We start from the raw sequence: 27,500 nt of genomic DNA on the forward strand, positions 1-27,500 counted from the left end.
AGCAACTCGACCCCGGGACTTATTCTTTTTGTAAGCCCAGTACTTATTCTATCGGTCTCTTTTTGCCGAACCACTAAGTGATGGGGACGTAAACACACCAGCATCGGTTGTCAAGCAATGCTAGGGGGACAATCACAAACACACAAACACACAAACATATACACACATACATATATATACAACAGGCTTCTTTCAGTTTCCGTCTACCAAATCCACTCACAAAGCATTGGTCGGCCCAGGGCTATAGCAGAAGACACTTGCCCAAGATGCCATGCAGTGGGAATGAAACCGGAACCATGTGGTTGGTTAGCAAGCTACTTACCACACAGACAATCCTGCGCCTTTATTTATATACACACACACATGATGGACCTGAGAAGGCACACAATGGTCCTTTGAAGGCTCATGGCTTAATGGTTAGGATGCTGCACTCACAATTGTGAAATGATGATTGTGATTCCCAGACCATTCCCTAACCATTAAGCCATGTGCTTTGGATCAGTTATGTGATCGGTGTGCGCAGACACTTAGTCATAATGAAACCACCATTCTCCACTTTGCCACAGTTCATGGCGTTTTCATCTCACAGCGTCCTGCAAATTCTTCAGAACTGCCAAATAAAATATCTGCCAAACAGTTTGACCAAGAGGGGCTAATTCTGTTTGAACAATTCCCTTTTCATCAACTCTTACTCTCTCTTTACTCTTTTGCTTGTTTCAGTCATTTGACTGCAGCCATGCTGGAGCACCGCCTTAAGTCAAGCAAATTGATCCCAGGACTTATTCTTTGTAAGCCTAGTACTTATTCTATCAGTCTCTTTTGCCGAACCACTAAGTTACAGGGACGTAAACACACCACCATCGGTTGTCAAGCGATGTTGGGGGGGACAAACACAGACACACAAATATATACACACATATATATATATATGATGGGCTTCTTTCAGTTTCCGTTTACCAAAGTTTCCGTCAACAAAAATCAAGGAACAGCATACAGTTCCTTCGTTCCAGCCATCACAAAAATCAAGGAACATTCAACAGGCTTTTAAACAGTTTCCGTTTACCAAATTCCCTCACAAGGTATTGGTCAGCCTTGGGTTATTGTAGAAGACATTCGCCCAATGTGCCACACAGCGGGACGGAACGTGGAACCTTGTGGATGCAGTCATATAAAGGCACCTATGATATAGGACATCAAAAATGAAAACAAAAAAAAAAAAAACACAACACAAACAGAATTGTTAGACAAGTCCCAAAATACTTTGAAGAACCGAGTCAAGAAATATTCCAAACACCAACATGTAAAAGGATAAAAGATCCGGTTGATGGGAATATTTTGCTGCTAAACTGAAAACAAACTTTATCTTCCTATGTAAACGTCCGTTTGGTTGGGAATCTAAACTGACCGTTTTCAAAGACGGCAGCGGCGTCTGGCACTCGCATCATGTTCTTCGACATCGCAATTTTGCTTCGACTTGAAGAATTACTGGAATGTTTTAACAGAAATCGGAATCCCCCCCACACACACACACTCTCTCTCTCTCTCTCTCTCAGCTTTTGGTATGGCATGATACATTAATTCCAAATGGAATTTTTTTAACAAATCCTTGATTCCACCCACTCATTCTTTACACATACACACAGCTGAATATGCAGCAGGGGTACTTTCAGCTGCTATATTGGGGTACCACAAGCAACACCGTAAATTCAGTTTTGTATAATATTCCTGTCTCTGAGATTGCAAATAGGAATGTAAGTGAGAGAGAGAGATACAGAGGGAGAGAGAGAAAGAGGTAGAGAGAGAGAGAGAGAGATACAGCGAGTGAGAGAGAGAGATACAGATATATATATATATATAGAGAGAGAGGCAGCTAGAGAGAGATACAGAGACAGACAGACAGACAGAGATACAAAGAGAGAGAAATAGAGAGGGAGAGATATAGAAAGAAAGAAATATGGAGAGAGAGATAGAGGGAGTGACATAGAGAGAGAGAGAGAAATACAGATAGAGATATATAGAGAGAGAAATAGGGAGATAAATACAAAGAGAGAGAGAGAGAGAGAGAGAAAGAAAGTCTCTTTCTTTCTTTTCTTCCTGCCTTTTTCCACACATACACCCCCCACCCCGCCCCCATGCCCCGCCCAAATGCTCCTGTTTAACTCTACTTCTCACATTACAAGCCAATGAGGGAACTTATGTGGGTGGAAAGCCTACAAGAAGTAGTAGCCCAAATCTCCCTCAAAATCACACCTTGTCTTCAAAAAACCAGGAAAGATGATGGGTGCAGGCACGGCTGTGTGGTAAGAAGTTTGGTTCCCAACCCACCTGGTTCCAGGTTCAATCCCACTGTGGGACACCTTGGGCAAGTGTCTTCTATTACAACCTTGGGCTGACCAAAGCCTTGTAAGAGGATTTGGCAAACAGAAACTGAAAGAAGCTTGTTACTGATGATAGAAAACGGGAATTTTCCCCTAATCCTGAAATCAATTGATACGCGACTGACCCTTTTCCTGAATCTTTTTCATTTATTTCCCTGAGTTCAACACATGTTTATTGTGATATTTAACCCTTTAGTGTTCTGATTATTCAATCAAACATAATACTTATTGATTCCCATTAATTTGAATTAATCATGCATTATCTCATATCTTCAAGATCTTGATGGTGTAATTACTTAATGTAGAATAACATTGTAGGGTAGGTGTGAGAGCCTGGATCTGGTTAGTTTGAACACAAAACAGATTAACTATTTTGGCCGGATATGGCCGGTTTAAATACTAAAGGGTTAAGGTAGTTCAGAGCCATTTGGCATCTTCTTTCAGCATGTGCCAAGGCCTGTGTACTTACTCGCTTACCTTGAATATAAATTTATAAATATACATCACCGCCGGATTGAATGGTACTGTCCAGGTGTTGAACCCTTAATGAGGCAGCTGGTGATAAAGGTATGTTGGATTGTTGGTATGGCTGTTTTTGTATACGTGGAATAGTACCAGGCTCACAAAGAATAAGTCCTGCGGCCAATTTCTTTGACTAAAACCCTTTAACCCTTTAGTGTTCAGATTACTCTGTTAAATGTAATGCTTTTTTATTTAAATTGTTTTGAATTAATCATGCATTACCTCATAGCTTTGAGGTTTCAATGATGTGATTGTTTATTTTTAGACTGTCAATGTAGGTTAGGTGTGAGAGGCTAGATATGGCCAGTTTGAATATAAAATATGTAGAATATATTGGGCCGGATTTGGCCAGTTTAAATACTAAAGGGTTAAGCTAAATGACTGTAATGTGTAAAAGAATAAAAGAATATATATATAAATATAGGCGTAGGAGTGGCTGTGTGGTAAGTAGCTTGCTTACCAGCCACATGGTTCCAGGTTCAGTCCCACTGTGTAGCACCTTGGGCAAATGTCTTCTACTATAGCATCAGGCCAACCAAAGCCTTGTGAGTGGATTTGGTAGACGGAAACTGAAAGAAGCCCATCGTATATATGTGTGTGTGTGTGTATGTTTGTGTGTCTGTGTTTGTCCCTCTAACATCACTTGACAACTGATGCTGGTGTGTTTACATCCCTGTAACTTAGCAGTTCGGCAAAAGAGACGGATACAATAAGTACTAGGCTTACAAAGAATAAGTCCCAGGGTCAATTCGCTCGACTAAAGGTAGTGCTCCAGCATGTCCGCAGTCAAGTGACTGAAACAAGTAAAAGAGATAGAGAGAGAGAGAGAGAGAGAGAGAGAGACAGACAGACAGACAGATAGATAGATAGACAGACAGACAGTCAGACAGACAGATAGACAGACAGACAGATACACAGACAGACAGACAGACAGCTAGACAGACAGACAGATAGACAGACAAACAGATAGATGTACAGACAGATAGACAGACGGATAGGCAGATATTTGACACAGCTACTCCAAATGCAGACTTCATGTCTACCACCGACATTAGTAGTTATAATTAATTAGTCATGCCACAATTCAAATTGTTGTTGTTATTCTTATTATTGCCGTACACTTCATGAAAGAGCTTCTGTGTCGTTATTTTAGCCTTGAACATCCACAACTTTGAATAGTTTGCGCAACATCTCCCAATAGAATTTTTAATATATTACAAAACAGCCACAGCCTGAATGTCAACCAAACAAAGCACCGGACACCCCACACCTATGTACAAAGCAGCGAGTGTAGTTATCAAGTCATAAATGGTCGGATGTCTCTGTTGTGCATCTGTAAACATACTTAGAGCTTTGCTGTGTAAACACGGTCAGCCTAGGTGTGTAAACATACATTGTTACTCTTGCTGCGAAGAGTGTTTTGTTTTGGGATTAAAACAAAAGTTAATGAGAGCTTGTAATCAGGAAACAAGCTGTTGTGGTTTTAAGGGTTCTTAAATTCTCTTTGGGTTTTTGGTAAACCTATTTTCTATTCAATGAATAGGACACAGGCAGCTTATGAACATATAAACATTCACCCGCCCATCCCCACAAGCCATGGACGCCCTGTAAAGGGCCATAGGCACAGCCGGCCCTCCTGACCATGAACAAAAATAACCAGAAGAAAATTTCTTCTTCAGAACATAGGATCAAGTGGAATAGAGGGGAAGATTAAGTGGGTAAAACATGAAACAGTCTGGTTTCATGTATTACCCATCTATTTTCTTTATCCGTTATTTCCAGGATTGTGGGGTAGTGTCCGCCAAACATCTTTGTCATAGGGTCCTATCAGAAGTGATCATCGTTATCACACTTTCCCAGTTTGATTACACTGTTATTAATTTGTTTTTTTCTAATGTTTAGTAATAACAAAACAAACTTACATGTGCAGAAAATTTGTAACTTTTGCCACCGTAAACAGAATCAACAAACTCACCTGAAAATAGAATAAAACAGAAATTAGAGATAATTGAATAATTATATATTTAAAGGGATTAGAATGACAAGCAAATACAATGTTATGTTATGAACTTCATTGGCTTACTGCTGTTTCTGCTATGATGCAATGCACTCATAGTTGAATGAGTGTCACCTCATAGCTTCATCAGAGCTGCAAACATGAAGTGCAATTTTATTTGGAAAAACATATACATTTATATATATATATATATATATATATATATATACAAGCAAAACTCCCCCTCCACCCACCCGTCCAATGGACGGTGCTGAGTTGTCAAACATTCAAACCAAATTTTCTCAAAACAAAGGCCTCCCTTTGAGAAACACTGATTTAACCTAAATTTGAGACACCAGCAAAAGAAGAAATAAAGATAGACTTTTTTTTCTATTCCAAAGAAAAACGATTTTATTCACACAAATATGCAAGCGAAGAGTTTAAAGTACCAGTAATGATAAGACTGTTGACTGGGAGAACACAAACATGGTTTAAACAGTAAGCTTGGCAGGAAAGAAACGTGCCTTTAAGCAGTACAAGAACAACAAAAAATGGAAGGTGCAGTTATGTACAGGTTGACGGAAGAAAAGCAGGACAAAAACGGCTTTATCGATCACATTCTCACAATCGATTTTTGTAATTTTTTCAAGACTTATACACGGCCTGATACCGTCTGTATCTACACATCAAATTTGAGCGCAATTGGATGGAGGATGCCCGAGTTCCTAGAAGACACACAGACAGACAGACTGAATGGATTTTATATAATAGATATAGATACAGAAAAGCACTGCCTACCAATGAAAAAACATCAATATATGTAGGAAATGAATTTAGGAGTTTGAGTGGGAGAAGCCCTTCCCAGAATGAGAATAAGATAATTTTATCTATACCTGTGTGCATAAAGAGAGGTATATGAAGAACTTTTCTGTAAAGAAGTAAAAAAAAGAAACAAATGAAAATATGTCCCAGGAATAGAGATAGATTGAAAGATACAGGATCCAAGACAATGAGAGAAAGAGAAAAAGAGTGGAAAAATAGATAGACAGAATGATAGACTGACACACACGCACACACGTATATATAAGTCGACTCTGAAAGGATGAAAGGCAAAGATGACTTCGACAGGATGTAAGGCAAAAATCAACTCTGAAAGAATGAAAGGCAAAGTCAGCCACGAAAGGATGAAAGGCAAAAATCGACCCCGAAAGGATGAAAGGCAAAGTCGACCTTGAAAGAATGAAAGGCAAAGTCAGCCCTGAAAGGATCATCATCATCATCATCATCATCGTTTAGCGTCCGCTTTCCATGCTAGCATGGGTTGGACGGTTCTACTGGGGTCTGTGAAGCCAGAAGGCTTCATCAGGCCCAGTCAAATCTGGCAGTGTTTCTACGACTGGATGCCCTTCCTAACGCCAAGGCAAACGATGAAAGGCAAAATTGATCCTGAAAGGATGAAAGGCAAAATTGACCCCCAAAAGGATGTAAGTTGACTCTGACAGGATGTAAGGCAAAGTGGACCCCAAAAGAATGAAAGGCAAAGTCAGCCCTAAAAGCATGAAAGCCAAAATCGACCCCAAAAGGATGAAAGGCAAAATTGACCCCGAAAGGATAAAAGGCAAAATTGACCCCAAAAGGATGTAAGGCAAAGTGGATCCCAAAAGGATAGAAGGCAAAGTTGACCCCAAAAGTATGAAAGGCTTTGTCAGCTCTGAGAGGATGTAAGGCAGAGTTGACCCCAAAAGGATGAAAGCTAAAGCCAACCTCAGCAGAATATGAACTCTGAACATAGAACCAGAAGAAATGCTTAGCAGAATTTTGTCCAGGTTGCTAACAATTTTGCCAGCTCAACACTTTAATGATAATGAAAATAATAAAAACAAAACCAAGGTAGGACGTATCTTATTAGCTAGAACGAATCTAAACCACCATGGTTGAAACTGAACCATAAATGGCTCAGCAAGCTTTGATGATGTTCTGAACACTGCCTTAATTAGTGGACCGTTAATTGCTAGATACACTATGTCACACACACACACACACACATATAAAAACACAAATACACAGAAGCAGGCACAGACATACACAGTGAGAGAGGGAGACACACACACACACACACACACAATACACACATACACAACACACACAACATACACACACACATACACACACTGTTGATAACATGTTTTTGCATAAAACAAGGAAATAAATTAACACAAGAAAGATATGCAGAATAATTTTTATTACTACTACTACCACCACCATCACCACCACCACCACCACTACTACTAAATGCTTCCTCCTCTCGCAATGGACACGACCACTACTCCTGGTAGTTTTTAGTTAACTCTTTCAAGTGGACTCCATTTTGTGGGTTTTTTCTTCCTTTTCGTTAGTTGATTGAGATAGCTGACTCCCCTCCCCTCCACCATCTCGTAATATCCAATTTGTGTTTAGACAGAAAAATCCCCACTCACAATTCAGGAATAAAAATACATGTGTGTGTGTATGTGTGTATAGTGGCACTCCGTCAGTTATGACGATGAGGATTCCAGTTGAGCCAATCAACAGAACAGCCTGCTCATGAAATGAAGGTGCAAGTGGCTGAGCCCTCCACAGACACGTCTACCCTTAACGTAGTTCTCAGGGGAGATTCAGCGTGACACAGAGTGTGTCAAGGCTGGCCCCTTTGAAATGCAGGTACAACAGAAACAGGAAGAAAGAGTGAGTGTAAGTTGTGGTGAAAGAGGGCAGCAGAGTTCGCCACCCCCTCTGCCAGAGACTCGTGGAGCTGTAAGTGTTTTCGCTCAATAAAAACAACGCCCGGTCTGGGAATTGAAACTGCGATCCTACGGCCGTGAGTCCACTGCCCTAACCACTGAGCCATTGCGATTCGCCATAATAGATCGCTAGCCACTATATCTTTTTCTATATATATATATATAATCACCATCGTCATCATCATTTAACATCCCTTTTCCCATGCCTGCAATGATCTTTTTCACAGTTTCTGTCATGCAAACAGCAGAACTGTGTATTTCTCAAGAGAAATCAGGAATCAGCAGACTTTAGGTGCTTGGACATCCAATTCCAGTAAAAAAGACAGGGCAGCCCCAAAATTGAGGCCCCAAAAAATCAAAAAGCAAATCGTATACTTTCAAAGTTGTTAAGACAAGAAAAAGGGGTCACTTACACCCACATCATTACAGAAGTGAAGGTTTGTATTATTAAACCCTCTCTGTTTATTATGATTGATCCTTTCATGCATGCACACAGATGTGGGTGGACCAAGCCCTAAACCCCCACCCCATATTCATCCCTTCGTTAATGGAACTACGGCTAAAAATGGCAAACTTGAAACTTGTGGAATCATTTATTGAGGAAATGTGACATAGTCAATATATAATGATTATAATAATGTGTAATAATAATAATAATAATAATAATAATAATAAATGCCCTGATGCAGTACCAGGCAGTGGCTCTCATGGCTTCTGATCTTAACTGATTAGAAGTGTTATCATGTACATTGTTTTGTCTTGGTATAAAAGATGGGCTACAGCAAATATTCTGCTCAATACCACAGATTTGCTTGTCAGTTGTTTGACCTTAACCAGTTGAGCATGTCCCTTAGTGGCTGACGATATGTGCATCTCTGATCACGAGCAGAAGTAGTGGGGGAGCATCATAGCCATGTGCTGAGAGGGATTCTTTGGGGTTTGAATAGTTCACCTCTGGAAACATGGGTGGTTCTTTCAACATCCTTAAACAACCCTTATTCAGGGACCTTTTGAGCGGGATGGGCTACTCAACCTGAAGAAAATTCTAACTGGGCCCCACCTGCAAGGTCATGTGCTGTTTATCTTGATATGAGATCACCATGTCGCACACATATGGTTGTGATGCATGTGCCTGGTGTACCCTTATCAGACGGCTAGTCATGATGGGTATATTGGGCTTCGTATATTTTACCCCAGTGTCACTTTGATGGCATGCACTGCTCTCTCACTCAATAATAATAATAACAACAAACTTTAATGTATTTCACACACGCACACGCACACACAGAGTATACACAGACCCACTCACACACATGCACAAAGACAACTTTCACACTTATGTAACGTATGGTGCACATCTGTAAGATATACATATACACACTCCAAACATACATGTGTAAACATATGAAATACAATATATACACATATGTAACATGATTTTTAGGTCATATACCCCCCCCATACACCCACACCCAGACACATATATATATGCGCATACATAAAATATGACATATACACAACACACAAACACGTGACATACATACAATATATACACACATGTAATACGAATTATAGATGCATATATACACACACATATGCATGCTTATATACGCATACACATGCACATGACTTACAGCTTATAAGTATCAGCTAAGAAAGAAACCTCTAACATGATGAACTGAACTGCAAGAAATAGCAGTCAAATGTCCCTCATATCATGCCTTGTTGTGTTGAAAGAAAAAGGAAATGAACAAAGGATACATCGGATAAGGGAATCCGAGATGTAAGCCATGAATGAATCCCACCTCCCCAAAAAGAGAAAGCAGTGTTAACAGGTGGAATGAATTTGATCCCAAGTTTTCTGTATCAAAACTGAGCTGGATTTTAACAACACCTCATTCATCATCATCATTGTCGTCCTCATTCGAAGTGGGTGAGCAAACCAACCCCAACCAGTTGGTAGTCACAACATGAGTCGTATTATTCATCTTTTTGATTGCTGAGAACAGAACGCGGCTCACAAGCTCCCGTCCCCTCCCGTTCGGGTGGTTTTCATCTCATCCTTGTATGCCAATCTGTCACAAGGTTACCCATTTACAGCCAAATGGACCAGAGCATTCCGGTCAAGTCACTAGTCTGCAAACAAATTCCTCCCTACACTTAAAGATTTTGGTGTCCCCTATATATGTGTAATTCAAAATATAAAAACAATAATAAACCATAACACAAATTATTTTTTGAAACGAAACAAACCTAACAGCAAGATGGAAAGTAATGTTGAGTTTTGTATATTTTTATTTTAGGTGCAGGAGTGGCTGTGTGGTAAGTAGCTTGTTTACCAACCACATGGTTCCGGGTTCAGTCCCACTGCATGGCACCTTGGGCAAGTGTTTTCTACTATAGCCTCGGGCCGTCGAAAGCCTTGTGGATTTGGTAGACAGTAACTGAAAAGAAACCCATCGTATATATGTGTGTGTGTCTGTTCCTCACCTCCAACATCACTTGACAACCGATGCTGGTGTGTTTACGTCCCTGTAACTAAGCAGTTTGGCAAAAGAGACCAATAGAATAAATATGTACTAGGCTTACAAAAAATAAGTCCCGGGGTCGATTTGATTCGACTAAAGGCGGTGCTCCAGCATGGCCACAGGCAAATGACTGAAACAAGTAAAAGAGTAAAAGAGTAAAGTTTTCTCCTGCTTTTCATAGTTGCAAAGTCTTTGATCAGATCCTCAAAATTAATCAACAATTAAAACATCTGATAATTATATTTCCGATCCTATAAACCATTTGGAATATTATTCTAGCAAATTGAAAGTGATTTCTTGTGGGCTGTAAACCATTTACCATTTCTGTGGTCCACCCCTCCCAAATTCCCTTGATGTCCCTAAGCACATGCTTATTCTGTGGAGGCACATGGCCTAGTGGTTAGAGCAGTGAACTCGCGGTCGAGGGATCGCGGGTTCGAATCTCAGACTGATCGATGTGTGTGTTTATGAGCAAAACACCTAAGCTCCACGCGGCTCCGGAAGAAGGTAATGGCGAACTTCTGCTGACTCTTTCGCCACAACTTTCTCTCACTCTTTCCTCCTGCATCTTGCAGCTCACCTGCGACGGACTGGCATCCCATCCAGGTGAGGAACCTATACGCCGAGGAAACCAGGAAAAAAAATATGTGTGTGTGTCTGTGTGTGTGTGTGTGTATAGTGGCACTCCATCGATTATGACGACGAGGATTCCAGTTGATCCGATCAACGTAACAGTCTGCTCTTGAAATTAACGTGCAAGTGGCTGAGCACTCCACAGACACATGTACCCTTAACATAGTTCTCGGGGATATTCAGCATGACACAGAGAGTGACAAGGCCGGCCCTTTGAAATACAGGTACAACAGAAACAGGAAGTAAGAGTGAGAGAAAGTTGTGGTGAAAGAGTACAGCAGGGATCACCACCACGCCCTGCCGGAGCCTCGTGGAGCTTTTAGGTGTTTTCGCTCAATAAACACTCACAACGCCCGGTCTGGGAATCGAAACCACGATCCTATGACCGCGAGTCCGCTGCCCTAACCACTGAGCCATTGCGCCTCCCTGCTTTCTTTAGCTGAGTGATGAATCCTTCCTTTCTCAAATCAATTCTCTGCTGCATTTCTGAATGTGCAAACGATTTACTGCTGCATTTCGGTTTGTGAAATGATTCCTCGCTGCATGTTAAAGTGCGCAGTTAAATGGCTTTCGCTATATCTAGAACACTGGTAGGTCGTGCTTAATAGGGCAGCTTACTACCCATGTGCCAGAGGGTTACGACGTCAACAACAACAATACAAACTTATTTTCCCTCAACATCACAAACTTAGGGATTAAAAAGATTAAAAGACTTAATCTCCAATAGTATTCAAATAACTTATATATATCTTATCTTATATATATATATTATTATTATTATTATACATACACACCTTATATTCTTCTAGTACTAAAAATATATTTCTTAAACAAAGGCAAAAATTTAAGGCATTGTTACTGTTGCTCAGCCCCAAGGCAGTACCATATACAAGCAACTAATAATAATAATAATAATAATAATAATAAGATTATATAGGACTGAGGTAACTCCTCCAGAAGTTATACAGAAATAAAAATAAAAATAGACGTCAAAATATCGTTCAACCAATTTCACATGATAACTATGGCATAATAATAATAATAATAATAATAATAATAATAATAATAAACCAGATACTGACTCTCATGGCTTCTGATCTTAACTGGTTGGAAGTGTTATCATGTACATTGTTTTGTCTTGGTATAAAAGATGGCCTACAGCAAATATTCTGCTCAATACCACAGATTTGCTTGTCAGTTGTTTGACCTTAACCAGTTGAGCATGCCCCTTAGTGGCTGACGATATGTGCATCTCTGATCACGAGCAGAAGTAGTGGGGGAGCATTATAGCCATGTGTTGCCAGGAATTCTTTGGGGTTTCAATAATTGCTCTCTGGAAACATGGCTGTTTTGTTCATCATCTTAAACAAACCTTATTCAGGGACCATTTGAGCAGGTCGGGGCTACTTGACCAGAAGAAAATTCTAACTGGGCTCCACCCGCAAGGCCATGCACTATTTATCTTGATATGAGAACACCATTTTGCACACATATGGTTGTGATGCATGTGCATGGTGTACCCTTATCAGACAGCCATGATGGGTGTACTGGGCTTCATATATTTTACCTCAGTCACTTTGATGGCAAGCACTACTCTCTCACTCAATGATAATAATAATATAATAATAATAATAATAATAATAATAATAATAATAATAATAATAAACCAGATACTGACTCTCATGGCTTCTGATCTTAACTGGTTGGAAGTGTTATCATGTACATTGTTTTGTCTTGGTATAAAAGATGGCCTACAGCAAATATTCTGCTCAATACCACAGATTTGCTTGTCAGTTGTTTGACCTTAACCAGTTGAGCATGCCCCTTAGTGGCTGACGATATGTGCATCTCTGATCACGAGCAGAAGTAGTGGGGGAGCATTATAGCCATGTGTTGCCAGGAATTCTTTGGGGTTTCAATAATTGCTCTCTGGAAACATGGCTGTTTTGTTCATCATCTTAAACAAACCTTATTCAGGGACCATTTGAGCAGGTCGGGGCTACTTGACCAGAAGAAAATTCTAACTGGGCTCCACCCGCAAGGCCATGCACTATTTATCTTGATATGAGAACACCATTTTGCACACATATGGTTGTGATGCATGTGCATGGTGTACCCTTATCAGACAGCCATGATGGGTGTACTGGGCTTCATATATTTTACCTCAGTCACTTTGATGGCAAGCACTACTCTCTCACTCAATGATAATAATAATAATAATAATAATAATAATAATAATAATAATAATAATAATAATAATGGATGACCTAAAACTGTACGCTACAAAAGATAAACAGATGGAAACATTACTACATGAACTTGCCAAAGAAATAGATATGAAATTTGGCTTAGAAAAATGTGCCAAAGCAACCTTGAAAAGAGGAAAACTAGTTAAGAGTATCAAACATTACACTAGATAAAGCAAATGAAATAAGAGAATTAGACCAAAGCCAGACATACAAATATTTAGGAATCAATGAACTAGATACAACACACATAAATGAAAGAGAAAATAAAAAATATTATAGGCGAGTTAGATTAATACTGAAAACAGAGCTCAACGTGAAAAACAAGATAATAGGTATCAACTCTTTAGCCATCCCAGTTATAAGTTACAGTTGCAATATCCTTAACTGGACACTAAATGAACTAATCAAAATAGACAGGAAAACAAGAAAAATAATGACAGGATTTAGGATACACCACCCAACATCTGACATAGAAATGTTAACGTATAGAAGGTAAACCAAAAGAAATGCAACAAAACATTTTGTCCAATGTGCAAAGAATTCTGTTGGTTGGGAAGCAAAATTCTTAACCAAATAGTCACCCCTGCACTGCTCTTGCTGTCTGTCTCTCTTTTTTATATAGGAGTGGCTGTATGGTAAGTAGCTTGCTTACCAACCACATGGTCCTGGGTTCAGTCCCACTGCATGGCACCTTTGACAAGTGTCTTCTATTATAGCCTCAGCCTGACCAAAGCCTGTGAGAGGATTTGGTAGACAAAAACTGAAAGAAGCCCATCATATGTACATATATATATATATGTATGTGTGTGTATATGTTTATGTATCTGTGTTTGTCCCCCCCCCCCCAACATCGCTTGACAACTGATGCTGGTGCATTTACTTCCCTGTAATATAGCAATTCGGCAAAATAGATCAATAGAATAAGTACTAGGCTTACAAAGGAATAAGTCCTGGGGTCGATTTTCTCGACTAAAGGCGATACTCCAGCATGGCCACAGTCAAATGACTGAAACAAGTAAAAGAATAAAAGAATACTGTGTGTGTGTGTGTGTGTGTAGTTAGTAGTTAATAAACTGTATGGTATACACCTGGTAGTTTACCTGTAAAGCATGTTCACTTTCACAGTGTTCATTGCGTATTTTATTAATGAGAGAGAGACAGGAGATGGATGATACAAGAATGTCTATTGTAATCACCTGAGGAGACACATCTACACCAACAGATGCACCTAAACCAGTTGTTCAGTATCCCAACCGTGAGGGATTGATGCTAGATGGGTCGAAACAATTGTAGTAATCAATAAACATTCTCGTATCTTCTATCTTCCATCTCTTTCGTTAATCAAATATATGTGGGGGGGCAATGGTTAGGGTATTATACTCATGATCGTATGGTTGTGGTTTCCGTTCCTGGACCAGGTAATGAGTTGTGTTCTTGAGCAAGACACTTCATTTCATGTTGCTCCAGTCCACTCAGCTGGCAAGAACGATTAATCCTGTGCTGGACCAGCATCCCATCCAGTTGGAGCAAAGAGTGGGGAACATATACATCACGAAATCTGAGAAACTGGCCTTTTGAGCCCATGGCACGGAAAGGACCTTTGATCCTTCTTTTTACACATGCACACAAACACACACATATGGTGTGTTAAGTTCAGTTTCCATCTACCTGTACAAGGAACTGCACAGTGAGATTGAACCCAAAACCACAAGGATGTGAAACAGACTTCTTGACCACACTACCAATGTATACACACACGTGCGGCATGCTCAGTTCAGTTTCCATCTACCAGATCCATGAGGCATTCATCAGCCCAGGGCTACAACAGAAGGCATTTGTCCAAGGAACTGGATAAGTGAGACTGAACCCAAAACCACAAGGTTACAAAACAGATTTCTTAACCACACAACCAATGTTTGCACACACACACACACACACACACACGCACACGCACACACACACAGCTTTATATTTACATAACTATTTATAATGCAAAACTGAACTGAGTGTTATTGTGGTTAATTTTTGCACCACAAAATAAACAAAGACACACTTTAATTGGTTGTTTTTAATTGGGTATTTTTACCTCAATTGCTCTTTTCAATATTTTTGAGTTTCCCTTAGTCTTTCCTCCTCAAAGACATCACAATTAACTCTTTCTGTTTGTCTAAGCACCAAAGAAACACTCTCAATCATGCACTTATCAAATTCTTTGCTTATATTTGGTTTCTTCTTTTGTTCTTTCTCAATGTGTGTGTGTGTGTGTGTGTGTGTGTGTGTGTGTGTGTGTGTTACAAGCAAGTGCTGCTGTAAAATCTTCAAAGCCACAGTCGAACCAATTCTACTATATGGCTCAGAAACCTGGACGTTATCAAAGAAGCTTGAGAGGTGGTTGGATGGAACTTACACTCGCCTCCTTATGAGAGCTCAAAATCTCTCTAGGAAGCGTCATCCAACCAAAGTACAAATATATAGGAAACTACCACCTGTATCATCTCTTGTGAAAGGTTTGCTGGACATTGTTGTAGAGCAGAAAACGAGGTAATTTCTACTCTTCTCCTCTGGAAGCCGTCTGCTCGCGATACCAGAGGGCACACACACTCCTACCCTGATGTAATCTCCAGGGACACAGGCATCCAGCAACAGGACCTCCGTAATGCTATGATGGACCGTGAGGTCTGGCGTAACATAGTAAATTCCATTGTCTCGACCACAGTCGAACAATGAATGAAATGCTACTCTCATGCAAGTGGTGTCGTTTGTTGACAATCTTCTGCGTAAACATGTCTCGTGCTGTGGGGAATTATTATTATTATACTTGAAATGAGTGGGGAGTGAGGGTTATCAACAGGAAGAGTACCCAGTCACAGAAATCTACCCGAAGAAATTCTGTCAGATGCACCCCCACCATGGAAGCACGGTGGGCGTTAGAGTGACAAGGAGGATTCGCATAGACACCGACATGTAAACACACGTGTACATATCATCATCATCATCATCATTATCATCATCCAATGTTTTAATTTCAGGTTTTGTCCCCGTTAACAGGGGTGGCTGGATTTACCTCAATGCCATAGCAACCGAGGTAGGTAGGTGCAGCCCACCCCAATCTTTGGGCTGGTTAGTGCCCATTCTCCTTTGCTATCTTGAGCCTTTTTTGGAGCTGGATTTTCTACACACACATACTTGGAAATGGATGCATGGCATTCGATCGTTTTTTTTTCTCTTTTTTTTTTAGTTTCAGCTCAGAGCTGCGGCCGTGGTGATGCACCACCGTATATATATATATAATATATATATATTTACATCATACATACATATACTCACACACAGACATATAGACAGACAGACAGACAGACTGAGATAGAGAGATAGATAGATAGATGATAGATAGATAGATAGATAGATTGATAGAGAGATAGATAGATAGATAGATAGATAGACAGACAGAGAGACAGACAGATGTAGACAGAGACAAAGACAGAGGGGAAATGGCTGAATAATGAAAGGAAGAAGTTTGAAAGTGGAGTTAGTTGGGATGAAGATCTCACATTACAAATTAAAGAGAATAAATATGGGGATACGAAGGAACAAATGGGTCAGCTTGAATCACACATCCTGTTTCTGAAGTCTTCAAAAACTGCCAGCATCAAAGAAAACACCGATTCTCTCTTTGACAAAACAAGACAAGCAAAACCTGATGACTCCATCGCCTTTTCACTCTTACTCTCTCTTACTCTTTCTCTCCGCCTCTCGCTCCTCCACACCTTTCTCCCTTTTACTGTCTCTCTATCTATTCTCTCCCTCCTTTTCTTCTCTCTATGTATCTGTTGATTTGTCTGTCTGTCAGTCTGTCTGTGTCTCTCTCTCTCTCTCTCTCTCTCTCCCGGTTCATTATTTTCTCCCTCTCTTTTCATCCTTTTCTCTCTCTCTCTCTCTCTCTCTCTCTTCTTATCCTTACATTTCTCTTTCTCTCTTTCAATCTCCATTATTCTCTCCACCAATGTCCTTCTCATGTTTTTCTTTTTTCTTATCCAGTCGCTTTCTCTACCATATATATGTGTGTGTGTGTGTGTGTATATATATATAGAGAGAGAGAGATACACACACACACACACAACACACACACACACACACACACAGAGGAGGGGGTATATTTGCTATTTGTGTGTGCATAAATATGTATGTATGTATGTATTTCTAAGTGTGTGTGGAGTGGTTGTGTGGTAAGTAGCTTGCTTACCAACCACATGGTTCCGGGTTCAACTCCGCTGCATGGTACCTTGGCCAACTGTCTTCTACTATAGCCTTGAGCCAACCAAAGCCTTGTGAGTGGGATATGGTAGACGGAAACCGAAAGAAGCCCATCATATATATACATACGTGTGTGTGTATGTTTGTGTGTGTGTGTGTTAGTCCCCCCTACCACCATCGCTTGACAACCGATGTTGGTCTGTTTATGTCCCCATAACTTAGCCGCCAATAGAATACTAGTACTAGGCTTACAAAGAATAAATCCTGGGGTCGACTTCTAAAGACGATGCTCCAGCATGACCGCAGTCAAATGACTGAAACAAGAATATATATATATATATATATATATATATGCCAGCTCTGTCTGGCACCTGTGCGGGTGGCACGTAAAAAGCACCCACTACACTCATGGAGTGGTTGGCATTAGGAAGGGCATCCAGCCGTAGAAACACTGCCAGATCTGACTGGGCCTGATGAAGCCTTCCGGCTTCACAGACCCCAGTTGAGCCGTCCAACCCATGCTAGCATGGAAAACGGACGCTAAATGATGATGATGATGATGATGATATATATATATATATATGCGTGTAAATATATGTGTATCTGTGCTTGTGTGTATGTAAATACAAATGTATATCTTTAAATGTGTGTGTGTATATACACACACACACACGTGCCCTACAATAAATAAAAGGTGGACACCATTTCTAAAAGTGAGTGTTTCTAGAAAAGAGCAGGAAAGATGGTGGGAAGAAGGAGGGTGGGGGAGGGGTGAAGGTCAATGGTCAAGTATGGAGAAATATTTATAGAGAGGTTTTGCCTTCTTCGTTAGACACAGTCAGGAGGGGTGGGGGCAATGGTGGAGCCGGTAGCTGCAGTGATGGTGGCGGTTGTGGCAGTGGCGATAGGGTGTTGTGGTGGTGGTGGTAGTGGTGGTGGTGGTGGTGGCTGCAGCAGTGGCAGTGGTAGAATGTGTACTGTGAACAGTTCCTCTAATGGTAGATTTAATATTAATTCACAAAACTTCGCATGCAGACACACACACACTTGAACATGCAAACAATCACACACACAACACAGGCAGACAATCTCACACACACACACACACACACACAATACAGGCAGACAATCACACACACACACACATACACACCACACATACACACACACTTGGACATGCAAACAATCACACACACAACACAGGCAGACAATCTCACACACACACACACACACACACACAATACAGGCAGACAATCACACACACACACACACACCACACACACACACACATACACACACACTTGGACATGCAAACAATCACACACACAACACAGGCAGATAATCACACACACACACACACACAATACAGGCAGACAATCACACACACACACACACACACACACAATACAGGCAGACAATCACACACACACACATACACACAACACAGGCAGACAATCTCACACACACACACACATGCACACCACACACACACACACACTTGGACATGCAAACGATCACACACACAACACAGGCAGACAGTCTCACACACACACATACACATATGCACACCACACATACACAAACACTTGCATGTATTCACACACCTACACACAATAACATCTTCACACAATGGCACTCAAGTACACACACACACACATACACACACACACACACACACACAAAAAAAACTTATTAGAGAATGTTTACAAAAAATAAATCTTTGTTCAATTATTATAGGAAGACGGAGGTGGGGGAGGTCGGTCGTGTGACGAATGTTAAGTAATACAAGAGGAGAGATTAGGAAATAGAGAGTGAGAGAGAGAGTGAGAGGTGTGGGAGGAAATGAGAGGAGGAGGAGGAGAAAATGAGAAAAGCATGAGTTACAAAGAGAGGAGGAGATGAAAGGAAAGTGAATGAGTAATAAAAGAAGTGAGAAAGAGGAGAAGAGAAGAGAGGACTAGGAAGAGGAGAAGTAAGAATGGGAGAGAAAGGGTGAGCTAAAGAGAGAGAGACAGAGAGAGAATGTGAGAGAAAGTTAGAGAGAGACAAGCAGAGAGAAGAGAGATAAAGTGAGAACTAAGGAAAGAGAAAGAGAGCAAGGGGAAGTGAGAGAGAGAGAGTTAGGGTGAGAGAATGAGCTTGAGAGAGAGAGGGGGAGCCAAAGAGAGTGAGCTAGAGAGAAAGATAGAGAGCTAGACAGGGAGAGAGAAAGAGAGGAAGACAGCTAAAGAGGAAGAGATGCAAAGAAAAACAGGCAGAGAGGGGGTGGGGCAAAAGGAGAGGCAGAGAGAGAGAGAGGTAAGGAGAGAGAAGCAGAGACAGAGAAGCAGAGAGAGAGAGACAAAAAGAAAGAGAGAGACAAAAAGAAAGAGAGAGACAAAAAGAAAGAGAGACAAAAAGAAAGAGAGAGACAAAAAGAGACAGACAGACAGAGAGAGAGACAGACAGAGAGACAGCAAAAGAGAGAACCACACAGAGAGAGACAGAGAGACATCAAGTGTGAGAGAGAGAGACACACAGACAGACAGACAGCGCTAGTTTCAGGAAATACAATGCAGGATAGAGGGAGCAAAGTCAAATATGCAAATATAATCATCTGTAATTTCCGCACAGGGGCCCAGTAATGGGGGGTGAGGAGAACAGGGGACAAGTCAGTCAAGTCAGTACCCAGTACTTCATAAGTACTTTTTGTTTTATCAAACCTGGAGGGATGAAAGGCAAAGCTGACCTCAGCAGGATTTGAACTCAGAATGTAAAGACCCAGAACAGACACACAAGTGAAATGGAAATCCATTGAAGACCAAGAATGGAAAGAATTCTTCCTGAGGAAATAAGCGCAGGCGTGACAGCTGTGTGGTAAGTAGCTTGCTTCCCAACCACATGGTTCCAGGTTCAATCCCACTGCGTGGCATCTTGGGCAAGTATCTTCTACTCTCCTCCACCACCGCTTGACAACTGGGGTGGGTGTGTTCACATTTCCGTAACTTACAACATGCTGCTGGGAACTGAACTCACAACCTTACAGTCATGAGCCGGATACTCCTAACCACTAAGCCACACATCTTTATGAATAGGAATTATGAAGAGCTAGAAAGAGAAGATTAGTCAGCCTTGTGAATGGATCATAAATATGCAGCAGAGAAAATCCAATCTCCGAAACAGAACAGGAAATATTTCACAATCCACTGACCAAAAAACCACAACAAGGAAATGACAACAGCCGTTCCTTATATCAGGGAATTCTTTGAATTCCAGACATGTTCCACACATGTGATCAGGGCATGTTACTCACATCATCATCATCATCATCATCGTTTCCCATCCACTTCTCCATGCTTTTATGAGTCACATGGAATTTGTCAGGGCAGACCTTCTGTGGCTGGATACCCTTCCTGATGCCAACCTTCACCCATTTACAAGCAAATAATATATTTCTTATAGTTAGACACGCTTTCCACAGACGACTGGAAACTAACAACCTCACTTGTATGACTATGATAAACTCTTTAACAACCACCACATGACGTCTGGACAGGGGTAAACATCACACACACACACACAAGCCAGAGTCACAACAGATTTTGGTGAAATGTTTTTTTGCTGTTATGTTGGTACGTTTGTAGTAAATAAACTTCATATTTTTTGTTTTGGTGCCCCAGCATGGCTGTGGCCTTCGGGCTGAAACATTTTTAAGGATTTAAGAATTATGAAAGTAATATTAACTTTTTCATGAAATCTGCAGTTAAATATTGTCATATGCTACTTCCCTGGCCCCAGCAGACTAAACGGGAAAAGGCATTGCTACTCTGATTCCCTGGGCTCATACCTGCGGACAGCCATCTCTGCCCCGACAGCAGTGAGCAGAAATGTTGCCCGGTTTCAAAGGTTAATAAAAACCCAACACATGAAGATGCGTGAAAAAACTTGGACTTTCTATGAAGTTCATTAAATGCCATCCTTTTTTTTCTGGCCTGGAGCAGCGAACATCAATTTTTCTTGTATCTTCATGTGTTTGTTTTTTGATTAACCTTTGAAATCGAGGCAACCTTTCTGCCACACCCTGTGTGTGTGTGTGTGAGAGACAGGCTTCTTTTAGTTCATGCCTACCAAATTCACTCACAACTTGATATTACAGTAGAGTACACTTGCCCGAGGTGCCACAGAGTGGGAGTGAACCTAAGACCACATGGTTAGGAACCTAGATTCTGAACCACACAACCCATGCCAGCACACATTACAGACATGCATTAGACATGTTCCAGACAAAACCATTTCTCACTGGTCCATCTCAGTCTACATACTTGCAGAGCCGAGAGCGCCAGAACACACTGTAAATGTTACCATAAGCCATACACAGGAACACCCTCTTCCAAGGTGAAATTCTTTTTTTTCCTCAATACCTCAGAGTACAGAATACCACAGAATATAACATACTTCAGAGTATACAATATCTCACAAGGTACAAACAACCTCTACCCCTAAAATTCCTCGCCTTGTTATTATCATTATTATTATTATTCAATAATTCTTTTACTCTTTTACTTGCTTCAGTCATGTGACTACGGCCATGCTGGAGCACCGTCTTTAGTCAAACAAATTAACCCCAGGGCTTATTCTTTGTAAGCCTAGTACTTATTCTATCGGTCTCTTTTGCTGAATCGCTATTGGCCTTAATTTCTCTGTGTGTATTGGCATTATTATTATTATTATTATTATTATTATATTATTATCATCATTATTATTTTAGTAGTAGACGTCGCACATTTGTGTCTACCGGGGCTTTGTATTATTTATCAAGTCACAACAAGGACCTCAGACAGACACTACTTTACGCAATATGCATGCAGTTCCAAGGAATGCCAAATTTTGCAATACACCTAGATTGTAGGGTATTTCTAAGGTTTTCAGATGGCTTTTCAGTATTATTATTATTATTTTATTATTATTATTATTATTATTATTATTACTATTAAGGCAGCGAGCTGGTAGGATCATTAGCGTGCTGGATGAAATGCTTAGCGATATTTCACCCTTCACTGCATTCTGAGCTCAAATTCCACCGAGGTCGACTTTGCTTTTCATCCTTTTGGAGTTGATAAATTAAGTACCAGTGAAACACTGGGGTCAATGTAATCAACTAGTTACCCTCCCCCAAAATATCAGACCTTGTGCCTATAGTAGAAAGGATTATCATTATTATTAAGGCGGTAAGGTGGCAGAATCATTAGCATGCTGGATGAAAAGCTTGGCAGTATTTTGCCTGTTCCTACGCTCTGGGTTCAAATTCCGCTGAGGTCAACCTTGCTTTTTATCCTTTCAGGGTTGATAAATTAAGTACCAGTGAAATATTGGGATCAATGTAATCAATTTAGTCACCTCCTGCAAAATGTCAGGCTTTGCACCTATAGTACAAATTATTATTGTTGTTGTTGTCATTATTATTATTATTATTGAGTGAGAGAGCAGTGCATGCCATCAAAGTGACACTGGGGTAAAATATACGAAGCCCAATATACCTATCATGACTACCCGTCTGATAAAGGTACATCAGGCACATGCATCACAACCATATGTGTGCAACATGGTGATCTCATATCAAGATAAACAGCACATGACCTTGCAGGTGGGGCCCAGTTAGAATTTTCTTCAGGTCGAGTAGCCCATCCAGCTCAAAAGGTCCCTGAATAAGGGTTGTCTAAGGATGTTGAAAGAACCACCCATGTTTCCAGAGGTGAATTATTCAAACCCCAAAGAATCCCTCTCAACACATGGCTATGATGCTCCCCCACTACTTCTGCTCGTGATCAGAGATGCACATATCGTCAGCCACTAAGGGACATGCTCAATTGGTTATGGTCAAACAACTGACAAGCAAATCTGTGGTTATTATTATTATTATTATTATTTGGCATTAGGAAAGGCATGCAACCATAGCAACCAGGCAACAACAGACAGTTGGAGTGTGGACAGCTCCCTGCTGGCCAGTTCCATGTCAAACTTTCCAACCCATACCAGCATGGAAAGCAGACAATAAAAGATGATAATGATGATGATGATGATGGTGATGATGATACTGATGAAAAGGAAGATAATTACAGCAATGATGATGATGGCAAGGGTGGTAAAGCAAATGCTATGAGAGGGGGAAAAAGAGAGACAAGCACAGAGAGAGAGAGACAGACAGACAGACAGAAAGCAAGAAAGAAAGAGAGAGAAAGAAAAGAAAAAAGAAAAGAAGAGGAAAAGGAGGAGAGAATGTCTGACCGCATTTTTACATTCATTCAGTGAATAGCTGTAAATATTTTCACACAGACGAGCTCAACAACAGCAACAACAACAACAAAAGAAAACATAATAATAACAATAATAATAATAATAACAATAATAACAGGTAGGTATTTCGGTGGGTGTCAAATGTTGAATGAACCTCATAAAAATCAATAAGCATAATAAGAAGGTAGATAGAGGATAAACAGAGGGTAAAGAGAAGTGAGGGGGGAGGGCTGAGTGGGGGTTGGGGGGAGGGGGGTAACGAGCACTTGAAGAACTTGAGGTATTTTACTGTGCAGTCATAATATGTATATACATTTCAGAACAGTTAACAGTAAAGCACAGCAATACAAGACAGACCAGACCAACCGACACAGACAGTATGTGGACGCTTGACCTGCTAGAAACAACAGCTAAATCTTTTATTGATCTCACACACACACAGAAACTGGTGCAGGATTGGTTGTGTGGCTAAGATGTTTGCTTTGCAACTACATCAACTGATCATGGCCGTTGCCAGCCTCCTCGTGCCAGTGGCACGTAAAAGGCACTCACTACACTCATGGAGTGGTTGACATTAGGAAGAGCATCAAGCTGTAGAAACACTGCCAGATCAGATTGGAGCCTGGTGCAGCCTCCCGGCTTCCCAGACCCCGGTTGAACCGTCCAGCTCATGCTAGCATGGAAAACAGACGTTAAACAATGATGATGATGGTTTTGGGGTTCAGTCCCACCGCATGGCACTGCGTCAGTCAGGTGTCTTCTATTTAGAGGACTAAGCTAACCAGTGCCTTGCAAAGAGATTCTAAAGACAGAAATCGGGTGGAAGCAATCTTTTATTTTTCTGTCTTTCACCTGTTTCAGCCATTAGACTATGGCCACGCTGGAGCACCACCTTCAGGAATTTTAGCCAGGTGAATCAATGCCAGTACTTTTTTTTTTCTTAAGCCTATCAATCTCTTTGGCCAAACCGCTAAGTTACAAGGATGTAAACAAAACAACACCAGCTATCATGTAGTGGTGGGGAGGTATGTGTGTGTGTGTGTGTGTTACAGGCATATTCCATTTTCCGTCCTCCGAATCCACTGACAAGGATTTGGTCAACCCAAGGCCATAGTAGAAGACATTTGCCCATGGTGCCACATAGTGGGACTGAACTAGATGAATGGTGACAGACCTGAGGGGATGAAACAGCAGAGTTTCGCATTTCCGTTCATGAGACAGTTGTAACGAATACACATCAGAAGTGTCTGACGAACAGGAACATGAAACTCTGTGTAAGAGTGTCATGATAATTTTCCAACTTATATATATACACTCTTTTACACATTTCAGTTATTTGACTGCAGCCATGCTGGAGCACTGCCTTTAGGGTGACAAACATTCACATAAGTACCAAGGAAATTACAGAAATTCCAGGGTTAAGTGAAATGTTTTTGTATAACATGGATAAATTAAGAAATGGAGTCAAACGCAGGTGTTATTCAAATCATTTGTACTTCCAACGTATGTTTCGAAGAAACCATTGAGATTATTCCGGAGTGGGGTAACATCTCAGCTGTTTCCTCTTGAAGCATATTGCATATACCATTATTACGATCCAGTACGTAGTTGTTTGCAGAGAGAGCATAGAGAGTTGGAAAATTTTGGGGTATTATTGGTTTACCTGAAGCAACAAACATGCTCACTCTGACATTCATATTGTAGTTGTTGTTGTTGTTGTCATTGTTGCGTTCATAAGTGAAGGCACACGGCTTAGTGGTTAAGGTATTCAGCTCACGTATGTAAGGTCAAGAGTTCAATTCCAAGGTGGCATGTTGTGCCCTTCAGCAAGACATTTCAAGTTGCTCCACTCCACTCCACTCACCTAGCAGAAATGAGTAGGACCTGCATTTCAAAGGGGCCAGACTCATCACACAGTCACGCTGAATATCCCTGAGAACTACATGAAGAGTATGTGTGTCTGTGGAGCGTTCAGCCATTTATACATTAATTTCAAGAGCAGGCTGTTCCATTGATCGGATCAACTGGAACCCTCAATGGAGTGCCAGTTTTTTTTGTTTTTTTTTTATTTATATATGTGACTAGCAACAAAACAACAACAACAACAATGCTATCACCATATGCAAACTGGAATTCTTGTTAATGGCCCAAGATTTATTGTCTAACGACTAAACATAACTGCTTCAGGATTCATAACTATACATCAGGTGAGGTTTTATTGTAGTTCACATCAATAAACCGTGTGAGGCAGAGGGGGTGGGATTGGAAATTATGAGCCCTACAGTGTTAATGGTTAATGATTAATCAATAATCTTTTGACCAACTACAAGACTCCCAGTGAAAACATTTATCTGGAATGGTAGTTGTTGTTGTTGTTGTTGTTGTTGTAACAGCATTCTACTGACGACCATGGTTAACATGCAGTTTGGAATTATAAAAACAAAAGTGAAAATAAATTGTGATAGAAACTGGAAGTAATGACAATGAAATCCTGCACTTCTTTGTATTTATATGACATAGGTGTAGGCATGGGCATGTGGTAAGAGGTTTGCTTCCCAGCCATATGGTTTCAGGTTCAGTCCCACTGCATGGCACTTTGAGCAAGTGTCTGCTAATATAGCCTCAGGCTGACCAAAGCCTTGAGAGGCGATTTGGTAGACGGAAGCTGAAAGAAGTTCGTCGTATATGTGTGCACGTGCGTGTCTTGACAGCTGGTGTTGGTGTGTTTACATCCCCGTAACTTAGCTGAGCAGCAAAACTGTCCAATAGAATAAGTATCAGGCATAAAAAATGACATTAAAATAAGAACTGGGGTCGTTTCGTGCAACTAAAATTCTTCAAAATGGTGACCCAGCATGGTCGCACTCTAGCGATTGAAACAAGACAGAAGCTATAGTAAATAACTGGCAGAGTTTCTACAGCTGGATGCCCTTCCTAATGCCAACCATTCTGAGAGTGTAGTGGGTGCTTTTACGTGCCACTGGCATGACGGCCAGTTAGGTGGTACTGGCAACGGCCACGCTCAAATGGTATTTTTACGTGCCACCTGCACAGGAGCCAGTCCAGCAGCACTGGTAACGATCTTGCTCGAATGTTTTTTTTCACGTGCCACCAGCACAAGTGCCAGTGAGGCGACGCTGGTAACGATCACTGCAGAGATAATAACCTTGCTGTTGATATTTCTAGGTGGATGGTTAGTATTAGCCAAATGAATGTTATTAGCTTCAGCAATTGGACTCCCACTCAACAAACTAATACTATGTGAAGAGACAATTTGTGAAAGAACACCTGTGTTAGAAAAGCCAATCCCAACTGTATGTGAGTTGATAACAGAGCAATACCTAGAATTCCTTGAAAAATTCCCAACAACAGCCTCACGGAACTGGAAAGGAAGATTAGACTCAACTTGCCTCCCATAAGGAACAATCAACCAAACAGTCATGCTAGCAGTTGCCCCATCATCATCATCCTCATCATTTAACATCCGCTTTCCATGCTAGCATGGGTTGGACGGTTCAACTGGGGTCTGAAAAGCCAGAAGGCTGCACCAGGCCCAGTCTGATCTCGCAATGTTTCTACAGCTGGATGCCCTTCCTAACGCCAACCACTCCGTGAGTGTAGTGGGTGCTTTTTACGTGCCACCGGCACGGAGGCCAGGTGAATATATATATATATCTTTACATGTACAGTGATAATTTACAAAGAACAAAAGACGAAGACGGATGTGTAAACAAATAGATGTATTAGTTTAACACTGGGGAAGTGAGAAAGTCTTTTACGTTTCGAGCCTAAGCTCTTCAACAGAAAGGAACACAGAAATAAGCTCAGAGAGAAAATAAGAAAGGTTTAGTGGCAAGCAATCAATATATATTAAATTCAATCTTACA

The sequence above is a fragment of the Octopus sinensis genome, linkage group LG23 (assembly GCF_006345805.1).
Source record: "Octopus sinensis linkage group LG23, ASM634580v1, whole genome shotgun sequence".
Taxonomy (NCBI): Eukaryota; Metazoa; Mollusca; class Cephalopoda; order Octopoda; family Octopodidae; genus Octopus; species Octopus sinensis.